Here is a 14,950-nt window from a genome sequence, read left to right on the forward strand (position 1 = left end):
AGAAACACATTTCCCGAAATCTTATCAACCCTCTTTCATTCACGCCAAATTCCCCAAATTTTACTTAGCTAATTCTGACAACAAAACCAAGGGGGTAGGTCTTTTTATTTCAGGAAGGGTTCAATTTTCTTTGGTTTCCCGAATTTAGAGACCCAGGGGGTAGATTTATTCTCCTTAAAATTATTATAGACGAACAAATTTACTCTCTTATCTCATATTATGCTCCCAACAAGGGGCAAGCACAGTTTTTCCAATCCATGCTTAGTACCTTATCTCCACTAACGGAAGGAATAGTCATATATGGCGGAGATTCTAATTTAGCTTTTGACTCTGGGGTGGACAAATCACGTCCCCCCGGAAGGGATAGGGTTCGTACGACTAAGCAGAGCCTTAAGGTAGCCAGACATTTATATCACTATGGCTTGATCGATGCCTGGAGGGAACTTAATACCAGAGTTTGGGATTATACTCATTACTCTAGTCCTCACCAAATCTTTGCAAGAATTGATCATTTCTTTATCCTCCAACAACATATCCCACTAGTTCATCGATCAACCATTAGGGACTCTGCTTGCTTGGACCATTCCATGGTCCTTCTCTCCATTCAGGGAGGTTCGATCCCTCGATCCGAGTTTCACTGGTGCCTAAATGCCTCCATTCTCAGCAACCCTGTACACATTACGGAAATAGAACAACATATCCAGGATTACTTCCGCCTCAATGATGTGGAAGACATTTCCCCCTCAACGCTATGGGCAGCTCATAAGGCCACCATAAGGGGAGTCCTCATCCAACTATCTACCAGGTTGCGTAAGGCTCGTAAGGCAGAAATACACAAACTTGAAAGGGAATTTTCTTCCCTAAGCAAAAGTCATAAAGCTAACCCCACACAACTCTCAACAAACAGACTAGATGTGGCCCATAATGCATTAAATCTTGCACTCACTGTGGTATCAGAAAAAGACCTCAGATGGGAGGGGGGACGCTTTTACCAACATAACAATAGTCTTGGCACCCGAGTTGCTAGACGTCTTACCCCTAAAACCAAACTGTTTTCACTTCCCAAAATCAGAATGAAAGATGGTTCACTATCCCAGAATCCCCCAAAAACTTTGGATGCATTTCATGACTTTTATCTCTCCCTCTATGGCAATACAGATAGTGGCTCGCATTCCGACGCTATTCATTCATTCTTACAGTCAATTCAAATCCCCAGACTGAAGGATCACCATAGGGACGAATTGGAAGCTCCAATTTCTGCAGAAGAAATAGAAGGGGTCATTAAGGATCTTAAGTCAATCCCGACGGATTCTCGGTACCTTACTATAAACATTTTTCGCAAACTCTAGCCCCATATCTAGCACGCTTCTTTAATCACCTCAGATCTGGCTCTCCTCTGGATAAAGCCTTAAATTCAGCTTTTGTCATGGTAATTCCCAAACCTGGGAAGGACCCCAGTTGTGTGTCTAATTATAGACCCATATCTTTGATCAACAACGATCTTAAAATCTTAACTAAACTTTTGGCTAATCGACTATCTAACTTCATTAGCCTATTAGCTGACCAAGTGGGCTTTATCTAGGGGAGACAAGGCCCGGATCAAATAAGGAGGGCCGTGGACATTATTTCACTGTTGCAGTCCAAGTGGGATGGGGGTCCCCCTCAACAGGGGTGCCTCCTCTCACTGGATCTAATGAAGGCGTTCGACTCAGTATCCTGGTCCTTCCTGTTCCCCACACTGGAAAAGTGGGGATTTGGACAATCCTTCATGAACATCATTCATGCACTTTACTCGAATCCAGAGGCACGAATAAAGATGCAGGGATACTATTCGAACCCCTTCTCGATCCTTAGGGGCACAAGGCAGGGGTGCCCCTTATCTCCATTGATTTTCGCCATGGTCATTGAAACACTTGCTATATCAATTTGAGCGAACCTTGACATTAAGGGTATAAGATGTGGATCGAAGATACACAAGTGTGCTCTATTTGCTGATGATGTTCTGCTTTTTATTTCCTCTCCGACCACCTCGCTCCCAGTAATATGCAAACTCCTTAATGATTTTGTCGGAATCTCTGGGCTAAGGGTCAATTATGCCAAGTCCTTAGTGCTTAATATCAACCTTCCATCTATACTTAACTTAAACATAACTTCCGCTTTGATTGGTCGGAATCGATTCTCCCTTACTTAGGGATACACCTGACAGCTTCCATTGACAAATTTTACTCAGCTAATTTCCCCCCGACATTCCGCAAGCTAGAGGAAAATCTGGCCTTCTGGGATACCCTTAAGTTATCCTGGATAGGCAGAGTAAATTCGGTTAAAATGACACTTCTTCCACGAATTTTGTATCTCTTTCGGTCATTACCTATCCCTGTCCCTAAGGACCGTATTCGTAGTTTTCAGTCCAGAATCATGAAATTTATTTGGGGTTCCAAGGGTCATAGAATCTCTAAAGAAATGCTTTTCCGTAATAAAAATCAAGGGGGTCTGGGGGTCCCAAACATCCTTTATTATTACCAGGCGGCGCAACTCTCCCAACTGTCTACTATATATATATACCTTAAAAAATCCCAGCCAGATTGGGTTCTCATGGAGAGACAGGCGGTCCCTAACCATACTTTGGATTACCTCCTATGGAGCGCGCCTAAGTCCAGACCGGCCGTTATGGCACCTACTCTCTTCCACTCCATCGCCCTTTGGGACTCTTTGAAAAATAATCGATTTATTACCTCCCACTGGAAACCACTTTCCCGCATATTCAGGAATCCCCTCTTTCTTCCAGGGCAGGATATTATGGCCTTCCGTTGGTGGCTGGATAAAGGGTTATATAGGATTGGCCACTTTATTTCACCCTTAGGTCCTTTCTCTTTAGAACACTATATTAAAAAGCTTCACCTGCCCGAAACTGAAAAATTCAGATTTCACCAAATTTACAATTTTCTAAAGTCTTTGGGGCTTTCTGCTGACCCCCCTCTTTCTATCACTGAATACGAACTTTGGTGTGGTCAAGCCATGGAGCAGAAGGGGGGATATCGGTGATCTATCGCTCTCTTACCAGGGCAGAGGGTAAAACACTTTTCATGCGAGAATGGGAAACAGATCTACAACAACAATGGTCCTTAGGGGATTGGCATAAGGCGTCTCTTACGGCCTTTAAAGGCTTTCTGAATGTGACTCTCATAGAAGCTAACTTAAAGATTCTTATGAGATGGTACATGGTTCCTCTCAGACTGGCTAAAATTTATCCGAATGCCTCTCCCCTTTGTTTCCGTAATTGTGGTCATATAGGTTCTATGTTACATATCTGGTGGGATTGTCCAAAAATCAGGAATATATGGAATAAGGTTTTCCACATTATACGGAAGATCACAACCTTCCCCATTCACAAAATGCCTCAAATAGCTTTACTCAATTTCCCCTTGCTGGGGGTCCCTAAATTAACTCAACAACTCATTAGATTTATTCTGGTTGGAACTAAACTTACTATTGCCAGGGCCTGGGAAAAAACAATGGTTTCCCTGAGATTGGTTAAAAGAAAAATTTCTTGGATCATGGTACAGGAAAAAACAGTAAGCATCTTCCTTGATACGGTAGACAAACATACAGTGATATGGGATCCTTGGATCAAACATACCTCTAAGTGTCTACCTTGACCAGGGACTCCATGTTGCTGTAGGGTGAGAGAGACCCACTTCGTTCATAGCTACCTTTTATCTGATCCCTTTTCTTTTCCTTTCTTCTTTTCTTTTCTTTCTCTCTTCTTACTTTTGAATATATCTTACCTCTGATTTAGTGCTTCTTATCAGGCCTATTATAGGTACAACATGAGGTTTAAGCCCTCTATAAGATCATAAACCTCAAGCCTCAGATCTGTAAGCTGATTGTTCATAGTCTTATCTCGATCAAACAGTTTAGTTACATTTTGTCCAAGGTAATTCAGTATTCTTCGTTTCGGGACATTTATTTTCTGATACTTAATCCAGAGGATGTTGTTACATAGGTTCTAGTTCCTGGGTTAGGTGGGGTCTCAGGGTTCTCGGCACAGCAAGTTCTCATTTGGGGTGCTGGGCCCCGGAGGCTCGACCTCCCCGTTCATTTATGGGATTTCCGGAACCAAGGGTTTTATAGCTATTAAGATGTTGTTTCGTTCGAGTTATTTAACTTAAGGCTTACCTGGTCTTCACCAGATAGTTTACGTAGTTAAGCCTTGCTCGATAACTCTCAGGGTTTATTTTCTGTCTATACAGTACTCTATTTTATTTTATTATACAATTGTGCACTGTGCAAACATATTTTTTGTATCTGTATAAACTTTCAATAAAAATCTATTGAAATTAAAAATAAAGCAGATTTAAAATGATGCATTTATGGAAAGTTCAGCAAGCAAAACAGCTCAAAGTAGAAGGAGAATAAATAAACATATTCAGTACAATGATGAATTGAAATACATAAAAAGAGAGAGGAGAGTAGAGATGATTACATTGTCACTAACTTACTGTGGGAATGTCACTAAGCAATGTTCAGCATCAGGTCACAGAATTATGTACACAGTCTGTGATATTCCGAATTGCAGAGATTGTTTTATTTTATATATATATGAAGAACAAAACCTTATCTTCCACTAATTCCTATAAAAACTGGCTCTTCTGGATTGTTCTGAGGATGGCATTTTTTATATACAAGACTCAGTGCTCAGAACCGATCTTTAAGGTCCAGTTTGGAGTGAGAAAATTTGAGATGGATTTCTATCAGGAGGGAGATCTTATCATTGGAGGAGTGTTCACAATAGCCACATCTACTGTACATGACACAGGTATAGAAAACAATACCAGGACACTTTTCTGTCAAATGTAAGTTGCATTTTACAGTATAGTTTATATTTTTCTTTGTCCTTCGTTCTCTTTTTTTTTCTTGTTTTGTTTGAATGTAATTGATGACATTCTCATTTTCTAATTCAGTGATAAGAAATTAAAGGGATTCTGTGAAAATATAAAGATATAAAGATAGGAGTTGCCTTTAATGACGTGTTTAGAAACCTGTATTGTGGAAGTATTGGACTGTCATCGGTGACCTCTCCTTCCACAAATATTAGTTTCCTGGCCTAAATGCTGATCCTCCATTTTCAGTTATTCCTTGATCACAAACCTGGGACAATATGAGGCTCAAGAATTTTGACTTTCCTAATTTGAAGGCTTGTCTCTGTCTCCTTCCACAGAAAGGTTTTACCAGTTCAGCACCACAGACATTTTTTGCACACATGTAAAAAGCTTAATTTTGGCAATAAAATCACTTAAAGTGATTGTAAAGTCTTGTTTTTTTCTGGTTAAAAATAACAAACATGTTATACTTACCTTCCGTGTACAGTGGTTTTGCACAGAGCAGCCAGGTCCTCCTCTTCTGGGGTCCCTCTTAGGTGCACATGGCCCCTCCCTCCTTTTGGGTGTCCGCACAGCAAGCACTTTGCTTTTGGAGCACCCGAGCCGAATCACAGCTTTGTGTGTCCATTCAGACACGGAGCCAGGCCCCGCCCTGCCCATTTCTCTTCTCATTGGCTGACTTTGATTGACAACAGTGGTAGCCAATGGCACTGCACTGCTGTCTCAGCCAATGAGTAGGGGAGTCCTGGGTAGCTGAGACACTGCTGCAACATCCCTGGATAGAGATGGGGCTCAGGTAAGTATTAGAGGGGCTGAGGGGGGCTGCTGCAAACAGAATGCTTTTTATCTTAAGGTATAGAATGCCTTAAGATAAAAAAAAAACTTCCGCCTTCACAAAAACGTTCAACACCCAGAACATTATATATTTTCTGAAAGCAGAGGCAATGTAAAATAAAAATATGATAGTTGCAAATTTTTAAGGAACATATGTAATAAAACAAATTGTATTGCAAAAACACAATATAATACCCATTTTTTGTAAAATAGAAAAGATGAGGTTGCGTTGCATAAATAGATACCAAACATGCCACATCTTACAATTGCGTGTACCTGTGATATTGCAAAAAACGATGGTGCCCAAAAATGGTCATAGATGATGCTTTAAAAGCCTTTACAGCTCATCAGTTTAGAATTAACTAGAAGCTCTTCTGTTAGAATTATTGTGCTCCCTCTGATGTTCACAGTGATTCCTCACACATGTGGTGCAACCGTAGTTTATATACCCGTGTGCACCCTGGGTGTGCGTTTGCGCGTGTATGCAGGCAACAGACATTACAGCAATTTTGTTTTATTTTTTAACACATTTTATTGTATTTTTTAAAAACCTTTTTTTTTTTCTTATTTATGGTTGTATTTTTCCTTGATTGCCATAACAAAGGGTTATTAATCCCCCATGTGATAGCATTGGGCAGGTGACAGGTACTCTTTATGTAGACATTAGGGGTTTAATATCTCCCCTGTGCTTCACACCATCAGAACAGCTTGGTTAGATCACTAAGAAACTCACAAAAAAAACTTAGTTTTAATACACTTTTAAATCAGTATTAAATATATCATATGTAATGGCTATAACCTTTAAAGTAAAACAAAAAGAGCCTTGGATGTATCAATCATCTTTGACTCTGCCTACACCATATTAATGCACAAAAAACACACATTTGATGTTCAATAAAGATTTATTGGGCGCTGCAAAAGATTTTTTTAGGATATTTATGATTTAGAAATATACTTTGGTACTTTGGCGTAAAATACCGGGGTTATGGCAGCGGATAGATGTCATAATCCTGGCATATTCTTAAATGGCAGACGGTCCTCTTTCTGATAAAAGTTGTCTCTGTGGCGGATTCACCGCAAGATCACTTTTATTGGGGGCGGAAGAGGGCCCCCTCCCACTGCGCTCAGGTAGTCTCTGGAGCCATCGGTAGAGGCGGAACCTATCGGGTCCTCTGAGACATGGACCCAAGTGAGGGAAAGATGGTCCCCATAACATTGGATGACGCAAGCAACGTCAAACGTCACTTCTGCCCAATGGTCTTAAAGGGGATTTTTTTTTTAAAAATACTTTTTTTTTTTTTATTGCATTTACATGTAAATATGAGATCTGAGATCTTTTTGACCACAGTTCTCATATTTAAGAGGCCCTGTCATGCTTTTTTTTCTATTACAAGGGATGTTTAAATTCCTTGTAATAGGAATAAAAGTGACCCAAAAAATTATTTTTTTAAAAGGACAGTGTAAAAATAAAAAAATATTTTTTTTAATGCGCCCCGTCCCGCTGAGCTCATGCGCAGAAGCGAGCGCATACGCAAGTCGCTCCAGCATATGAAAACTGTGTTCAAACCACACATGTGAGGTATCGCCGCGATCATTAGAGTGAAAACAATAATGTTATCACTAGTCCTCCTCTGTAACTCAAAGCTGGTAACCTGTAGAAATTTTTAAGCGTCGCCTATGGAGATTTTTAAGGGTCTAAGTATGTCGCCATTCCACCAGCGTGTGCAATTTTGAATCATGACATGTTGGGTATCAATTTACTCGTCATAACATTATCTCACACAATATTATTTTTTAATCAAAAAATGTGACATAAAGTATTGCAACGGCCACCATTTTATTCTCTAAGGTGTCTGAAAAATATATAAGGTTTGGGGTTCTAAGTAATTTTCTAGCAAAAAATTATTATTTTAACTTGTAAACACCAAGTTTAAAAAAAGGCTTTTTTTCTAGTCACGTGACTGGCACAGCGCCAATCAGGACTGCTCAGACACAGACTGTGGAGAACATACATCAGCAGAGTAATAGAAGCCTCTCCCAAGGATCTTTCCCTGTAGATGTCAAAGAACAAAGAAAGATAATGTGACCATCACAAACAAACAAGGGCAATGCACATCACAAACACATTTTTTGTTTGTTTGTTTGTGATGTGTTGCCCTTCCATGTGCACCTTTCTATGGATTGGGGTGATTGCCATTTGTCATGTGACCACATAACAGTGCTGCAGGAATAAGGTACTTTAAGGATTAAAAATAAAATAAAAACGCAGTGGCATGATAGATGATTTATGGAAATGAATTATTGCAATAAGCACTTCTCTGCCTTTGAGTGTAAATATTGGCATTGTGAAGTTGATCCTTTATTTAATAGCTAGACAGTCCCTGACCTGGAACATTGATAAAGGATGGCAGACTTTCCAAACTTCATTGGCTGCTTGCCTGTTCCAGGTCAGGAACACACAGGGGGTCATTTACTATAGCGCTGCTGCACTAATTAGCACTAATGCCGCGTACACACGATCAAACAATCTGGTGGAAAAGTCCGGCTCAGGAGGGGGGGTGCTCGCTCGTCCCCCCCTTTCCTGGCCGGCCGGGTAGCGTGCTCGGACAAGGGTCTGATGTGGACTTGGGGGGGACCCCCACGCCGATTTTTTTCACCGTTGGGGTTCCCCTTTAAGTCCATACCAGGTGATGGGGCCAGCGACGCCTCCTTCGCTGGCCCCGGCTACCTGGAGATGCGCTCAAAATGAGCGGACTTTCCTCCGCGTGTGTGGGCGAGTCCGTTCATTTCAAAGGTACGGCAGATAGTCCGGCGGACTTAGTACGCCATATTAGTCTGCTGAAAAAGTGACGTGTGTGGGCAAGTAGCCCGCTCGGAAAGTCCGGCGGACAGTCCGGCGGGAAGTCCGGCAGACTAAGTCCGCCGGATAGTTGGCTACGTGTGTACGCGGGCATAAGTGTCACAAATGAGTGCTAATTAGCGCTAATTAGCACTAATTAGCGCTAAAACGGTATTCACTATAGCGCTGGTGAGAAAATACTCCCAAAATGGAATTTACTATAGCTCCCTGAAACCAAATAGCGCCCATCCCTTTACTCTGCTAAAACCTTGAGAATTGCACATGGAAATATTGTTTAGAGGAAGATATAATTGCAAAAAAAGTACTGAAAAATGCAGTATATTATTTAAAAATAATCTGCTTTTAAACTGTGTGAAAAAGTGATTTCATCAATCATAATTTGAGCCTAAAAAATTTGATATGTGTACCAACATCAGAAATCAAAATGTAATTCCTAAAAATGTGAGGTTAATATCACTATTCTACACTGACCCACAAAGAACCACCAAATATCACAGAATAAATCAAGAAGAATAACTCTTGAGTAATGTCATTCCATCACCTGTATGTCCAAAGAAATGCAATATTTATGTGTAGGAGGTTTTCACATGTGACAGCTACATGGCTTAGGGGTTAGAACTTCCGCTGAGCATCTCGGTTTGATTCCTAAACATGCTGGTTCATGAAGAGAAGTTATCTCATCTGCCAGGTCCTAAAACTATGTCTAAATGTAGTATTTATGAGTAGGAGGGTTCCACCACCATTGTAAATCTTGCCAGATACACTATCTAGACAAAGGTATGGTGACACCTGCCTTTACACACACATGGCCTTTAATGGCAGCCCAGTCTTAGTCTGTAGGGTTCAAATTTGCAGCTAGAATAGCTTCTGGGAAGGCTAGGAAGGCTGTCCGTAAGGTTTAGTGTGTCCATGGGAATGTTTGACCATTCTTTCAAGTGCATTTGTCTGGCTTGCAGTCTGCTCTAATTCAGCCAAAAGGTGTTCTATAGGGTTGAGGTCATGACTCTGTGCAGCCAGTCAAGTTCCTCCACTCCAAACTCACTCATCCATGTCTCTATGGAACTTGACTGGCCTGGACAGAGTCCTGACCTCAACACAACAGAACACCTTGTGGATGAATTAGAGCAGAAACTGTAAGCCAGGCCGTATCATCCAACATCAGTGCCTTACCTCACAAATGCACTTGAAATAATGGTCAAACATTCCCATAGACACACTCCTAAACCTTGTGGATAGCCTTCCCAGAAGAGTTTAAGCTGTTATAGCTGTTTGGGCCAAATGAATTTTGAACCCTACAGACTAAGACTGGGATGCCATTACCGTTCATGTGCATTTAAAGGCAGGCGTCCCGATACTTAGGCCGATATTGTATATTGCTTGTGACACTGAGCATGGCTATGAACTTAGGGCTGATTCACACCACAGAGAAGCAGAGGACATGTGTGAGGCTGGCTAAGTGGGTTGCAATTCTGTGTAGCAGTGTTGGGGTTTCTGGTTCAATTCCCCAAAATGCCAATACTTGTCTTGAAGTTTATATGTTCTCCCAGTGTGGATTTCTCATGACAATCCAAACACATGTTGGCATCTTATTTGTCTCCTGTCAAAATAGTCTCTAATGTAAGAAAGTTCATTTTGGACTTTAGATTGGAAGCTCATTGCAGCCAGGGAATGATGTTAATGTTTGTTAGCAGTATTCATACCCAGGGACTTGGGCATTTAAAATTGTAGGGTTTACTCTACATAGGTGCATATGCTTAGAAAACTGTTTGCTGAAATTCTTGTGCATTTTTTTCAATCAAAAGTGCACTTATGTGGCCATGCTATCAATGTTGTGTGTGTATTGTTCCTGTCTGACCATGCAAACATGGTTTGGGAGCATGTGCTGACCTTCTACTCGCTTCTTGATCTCATTGCTTAATCATGTACACAGAAATGCAGATTCCAGCAGAACATGGTCACCATTGTATGTATGTGAGTGGATTTGTGGGGTGGTGGCGGGCGTTATATTTTGAACATGTGGCTTTTTTAATATTCAGTTGGAATGCTTTGTAAGAATAATGACTGTTAATTATGTTTATATAATCTTGCAGATAAAAAAGCTATGTCCACTCTAATGTTTAGATGAATTTTAGATTGTAAGCTCCTATGAGCAGGTCCCTTAAAACCCAATTGCTAACTGTTTTGCTAAATGTAACACCATATATCCTGTTGATTAGTGATGGACGAACTTCTGACGGGACGTTTTGTGAACGCGAACCGTGAACGCGGCCAGAAGTTTGCGAACCGCAAAGTTTGCAGCGGACCCCATTGACTTTAATGGCAGGCGAACCTTAAAAACCTCCAGGTCATATTTTCAGCCACAAAATACTTACTAGCTGTGCACACATAGTCCCACAACATGGACACTGACATAACAAAAGTATTAAGTGAATCTGGGATCGACAACGACAAGCATTCTTTTTTTATCTGTGAAATTTTGACAATTCAGGAGTGCATGAAGGCCATGGAGGAGAGGCAAGGTCAGGCCAGGCTATGAAAGGGGTGCAGGAGATGATCAGTGCCACAGTCAGGGCAGCACAGTCCTGTGCCAGTGACCCAGTGTGCCTAGCTGTGCTTGAGCCCCTCCCTCTGCCCGGCTCTTACCCCCACCTATGCAGGGCTCCACTGCGGTGGTCCGGAGATGCCAGTCCAGTGCTGATCCTCAGCCATGGTGCTAGCACTGCCTGCTGATTGGCTTCTCCACTGCTATCTCCCTCACTGTCTGAAACCAGCACGGCGATAGAGACTGAGCACTGTCACCAGCACCGTGATAGAGAGCACTGACACCAGTACCGTGATAGAGAGCACTGACATCAGCACTGAGATAGAGAGCACTGACACCACACAAGCACCGTGATAGAGAGCACTGACACCAGCACCATGATAGAGAGCACTGAGACCACACCAGCACCAAAATAGAGAGCACTGACACCAGCACCGAGATAGAGAGCACTGACACCACATCAGCAACGTGATAGAGAGTACTGACACCAGCTCTGTAATAGAGAGCACTGACACCAGCACCGAGAAAGAGAGCACTGACACCACACCAGCACCGAGATAGAGAGAGAGCACTGACACCAGCACCGAGATAGAGAGAGACTACTGACACCAGCACCATGATAGAGAGCACTGACACCAGCACCGAGATAGAGAGCACTGACACCACACCAGCACCGTGATAGAGAGCACTGACACCAGCACCATGATAGAGAGCACTGAGACCACAGCAGCACTGAGATAGAGAGCACTGACACCACACCAGCACCGAGATAGAGAGAGAGCACTGACACCAGCACCAAGATAGAGAGAGAGCATTGACACCAGGACCGAGATAGAGAGCACTGACACCAGCACTGAGATAGAGAGGACTGACACCACACCAGCACAGTGATAGAGAGCATTGAGACCACACCAGCACTGAGATAGAGAGCACTGACACCACACCAGCACCGTGATAGAGAGCACTGACACCAGCACCATGATAGAGAGCACTGACACCAGCACCGTGATAGAGAGCACTGAGACCACACCAGCACCGAGATAGAGAGCAACACCACACCAGCACTGAGATAGAGAGAGAGCACTGACACCAGCACCGTGATAGAGAGCACTGGCACCAGCACCATCATAGAGAGCACTGAGACCACACCAGCACTGAGACAGAGAGCACTGACACCACACCAGCACCAAGATAGAGAGAGAGCACTGACACCAGCACAAGATAGAGAGAGAGCACTGACACCAGCACCATGACAGAGAGCACTGACACGATCACCGAGATAGAGAGCACTGACACGATCACCGAGATAGAGAGCACTGACACGAGCACCGAGATAGAGAGCACTGACACCAGCACCGTGATAGAGAGCACTGACACCAGCACCATGATAGACAGCACTGAGACCACACCAGCACTGAGATAGAGAGCACTGATACCAGCACCGAGATAGAGAGAGAGCACTGATACCAGCACCGAGATAGAGAGCATTGACACCAGCACCAGCACCGAGATAGAGAGAGAGCACTGAGACCAGCACCGTGATATAGAGCACTGACACCAGCACCAAGATAGAGAGCACTGACACCAGCACCAGCACAGAGATAGAGAGAGCACTGACACCAGCACCGTGATAGAGTGCACTGACACCAGCACCGTGATATAGAGCACTGACACCAGCACCAAGATAGAGAGCACTGACACCACACCAGCACCATGATATAGAGCACTGACACCAGCACCGTGATAGAGAGCACTGACACTGGCACCAAGATAGAGAGCACTGACACTGGCACCAGCACCGAGACCAAGAGAGAGCACTGACACCAGCACCGTGATATAGTGCACTGACACCATCACCGTGATATAGAGCACTGACACCAGCACCGAGATAGAGAGCACTGACACCAGCACTGAGATAGAGAGAGAGCACTGACACCAGCACCGTGATAGAGAGCACTGAGACCACACCATCACCGTGATAGAGAGCACTCACACCAGCACCGAGATAGAGAGAGAGCACTGACACCAGCACCGTGATAGAGAGCACTGAGACCACACCAGCACTGAGATAGAGAGCACTGACACCACACCAGCACTGAGCTAGAGAGATATCACTGACACCAGCACCGTGATAGAGAGTACTGAAACCAGCACCGAGATAGAGAGCACTGACACCACATTAGCACTGTGATAGGGAGCACTGACACCAGCACCGTGATAGAGAGCACTGAGACCACACCAGCACTGAGATAGAGAGCACTGACACCACACCAGCACCGAGATAGAGAGAGAGCACTGACACCAGCATGAGATATAGAGAGAGCACTGACACCAGCACCGTGATAGAGAGCACTGACACCAGCACCATGATAGAGAGCACTGAGACCACACTAGCATCGAGATAGAGAGCACTGACACCACACCAGCACCATGATAGAGAGCACAGATACCAGCACCGAGATAGAGAGAGAGCACTGACACCAGCACCATGATAGAGAGCACTGACACCAGCACCGTGATAGAGTGCACTGACACCAGCACCGTGATAGAGAGCACTAAGACCACACCAGCACCGAAATAGAGAGCACTGACACCACACCAGCACCGAGATAGAGAGAGAGCACTGACACCAGCACCGAGATAGAGAGAGAGCACTGGCACCAACACTGAGATAGAGAGCACTGACAGCAGCACTGATACCAGCAACTCGCTGCGAACCCAAAAATATGACTCTCAACAGCTCAACCTCTTCAAACAGGAGGGTATGGGCATATAGTAAGGTGTGCTTTTTTTGTACAAGGAAGTGAGCCAAAGGTAGAAAAAAGGTCCGTGTGCTCGATTAAAAAAATTGTTTATAGAGTAATGCTTATACATGGTCTACTGGTCACATGTGTTGAATTCCTCTGAGATCCATGCCCACCCAGTAGTCCAGGGGTTCATCACTCCTCAGAGTGTCCACATCGGCCATTTAACCCGATGTAGTCAGACACCTGTCAGTCTAGGCTCTTGGCTTCCAGGCACAACAGACGCAGCACAGCATGGCAACGTCTCACCTGGCATGTCGAATAGGTTCTGGGGAGCTTGGGCGGTGCAGCGGAATAGACGCTAGCAGCGGAAATGGAGGAGTCAGCTGAGGAGGAGAGGGTGGGGGATGGAGTAGGAGGAGGAGAAGAAGAGGCAGGCCTGCATGCAGTCCCTGGCGGTAAAACCAAATCTACACTGGTGCCACGGGTTACATGCTTGACGGCTGTCAGAAGTTCACCCAGTGGGCAGTAAAAGCTATATACTTTCCCTGCCTGTGTTTGCTAGACCACGTGTCTGTGGTCAGATGTATCTTGGCACTGACAGTGTGTGCCAGAGATACATTCACTTGCCGCTGAACATGGCCATATAGCTCTGGGATGCCCTTCTGTGAGAAAAACGTCCTTCCTGGGACCTTCCATTGTGGTGTTCCAATGGCCACAAATTTTCAAAAGGCCTCCAAGTCCACCAGTTTATATGGCAGTAGTTGGCGGGCTATCAGTTCTGCAAAGCCAGCCGTCAACTGTTGGGAAAGAGGGTTATCCGGCGTCATCATTTTTTTAAGCTCGAACATTTGGCCCACGGAAGCCTGCCTTTTTCCAGAAAAAACTTGAGGATGGCATGATGGAAGGTGAAGTGGAGGATAATTGTGAGGAGAGAGGAGAAGGATAAGTAGAAGACGAGGCTGGATGGTGAGAGCATGGAGTGTGGCTTTGTGGGTTCCATTGCTCCCACTGGGCTTGGTGATGGCAGCTCATGTGCCTTCTTAAGGCAGTCGTCCCTAGGTGAGTGTTGGGCTTACCGTGACTTATG

Source organism: Lithobates pipiens, unplaced genomic scaffold (assembly GCF_037356315.1).
Source record: "Lithobates pipiens isolate NorthernLeopardFrog02 unplaced genomic scaffold, aLitPip1_a1.2 Scaffold_30, whole genome shotgun sequence".
NCBI lineage: Eukaryota > Metazoa > Chordata > Amphibia > Anura > Ranidae > Lithobates > Lithobates pipiens.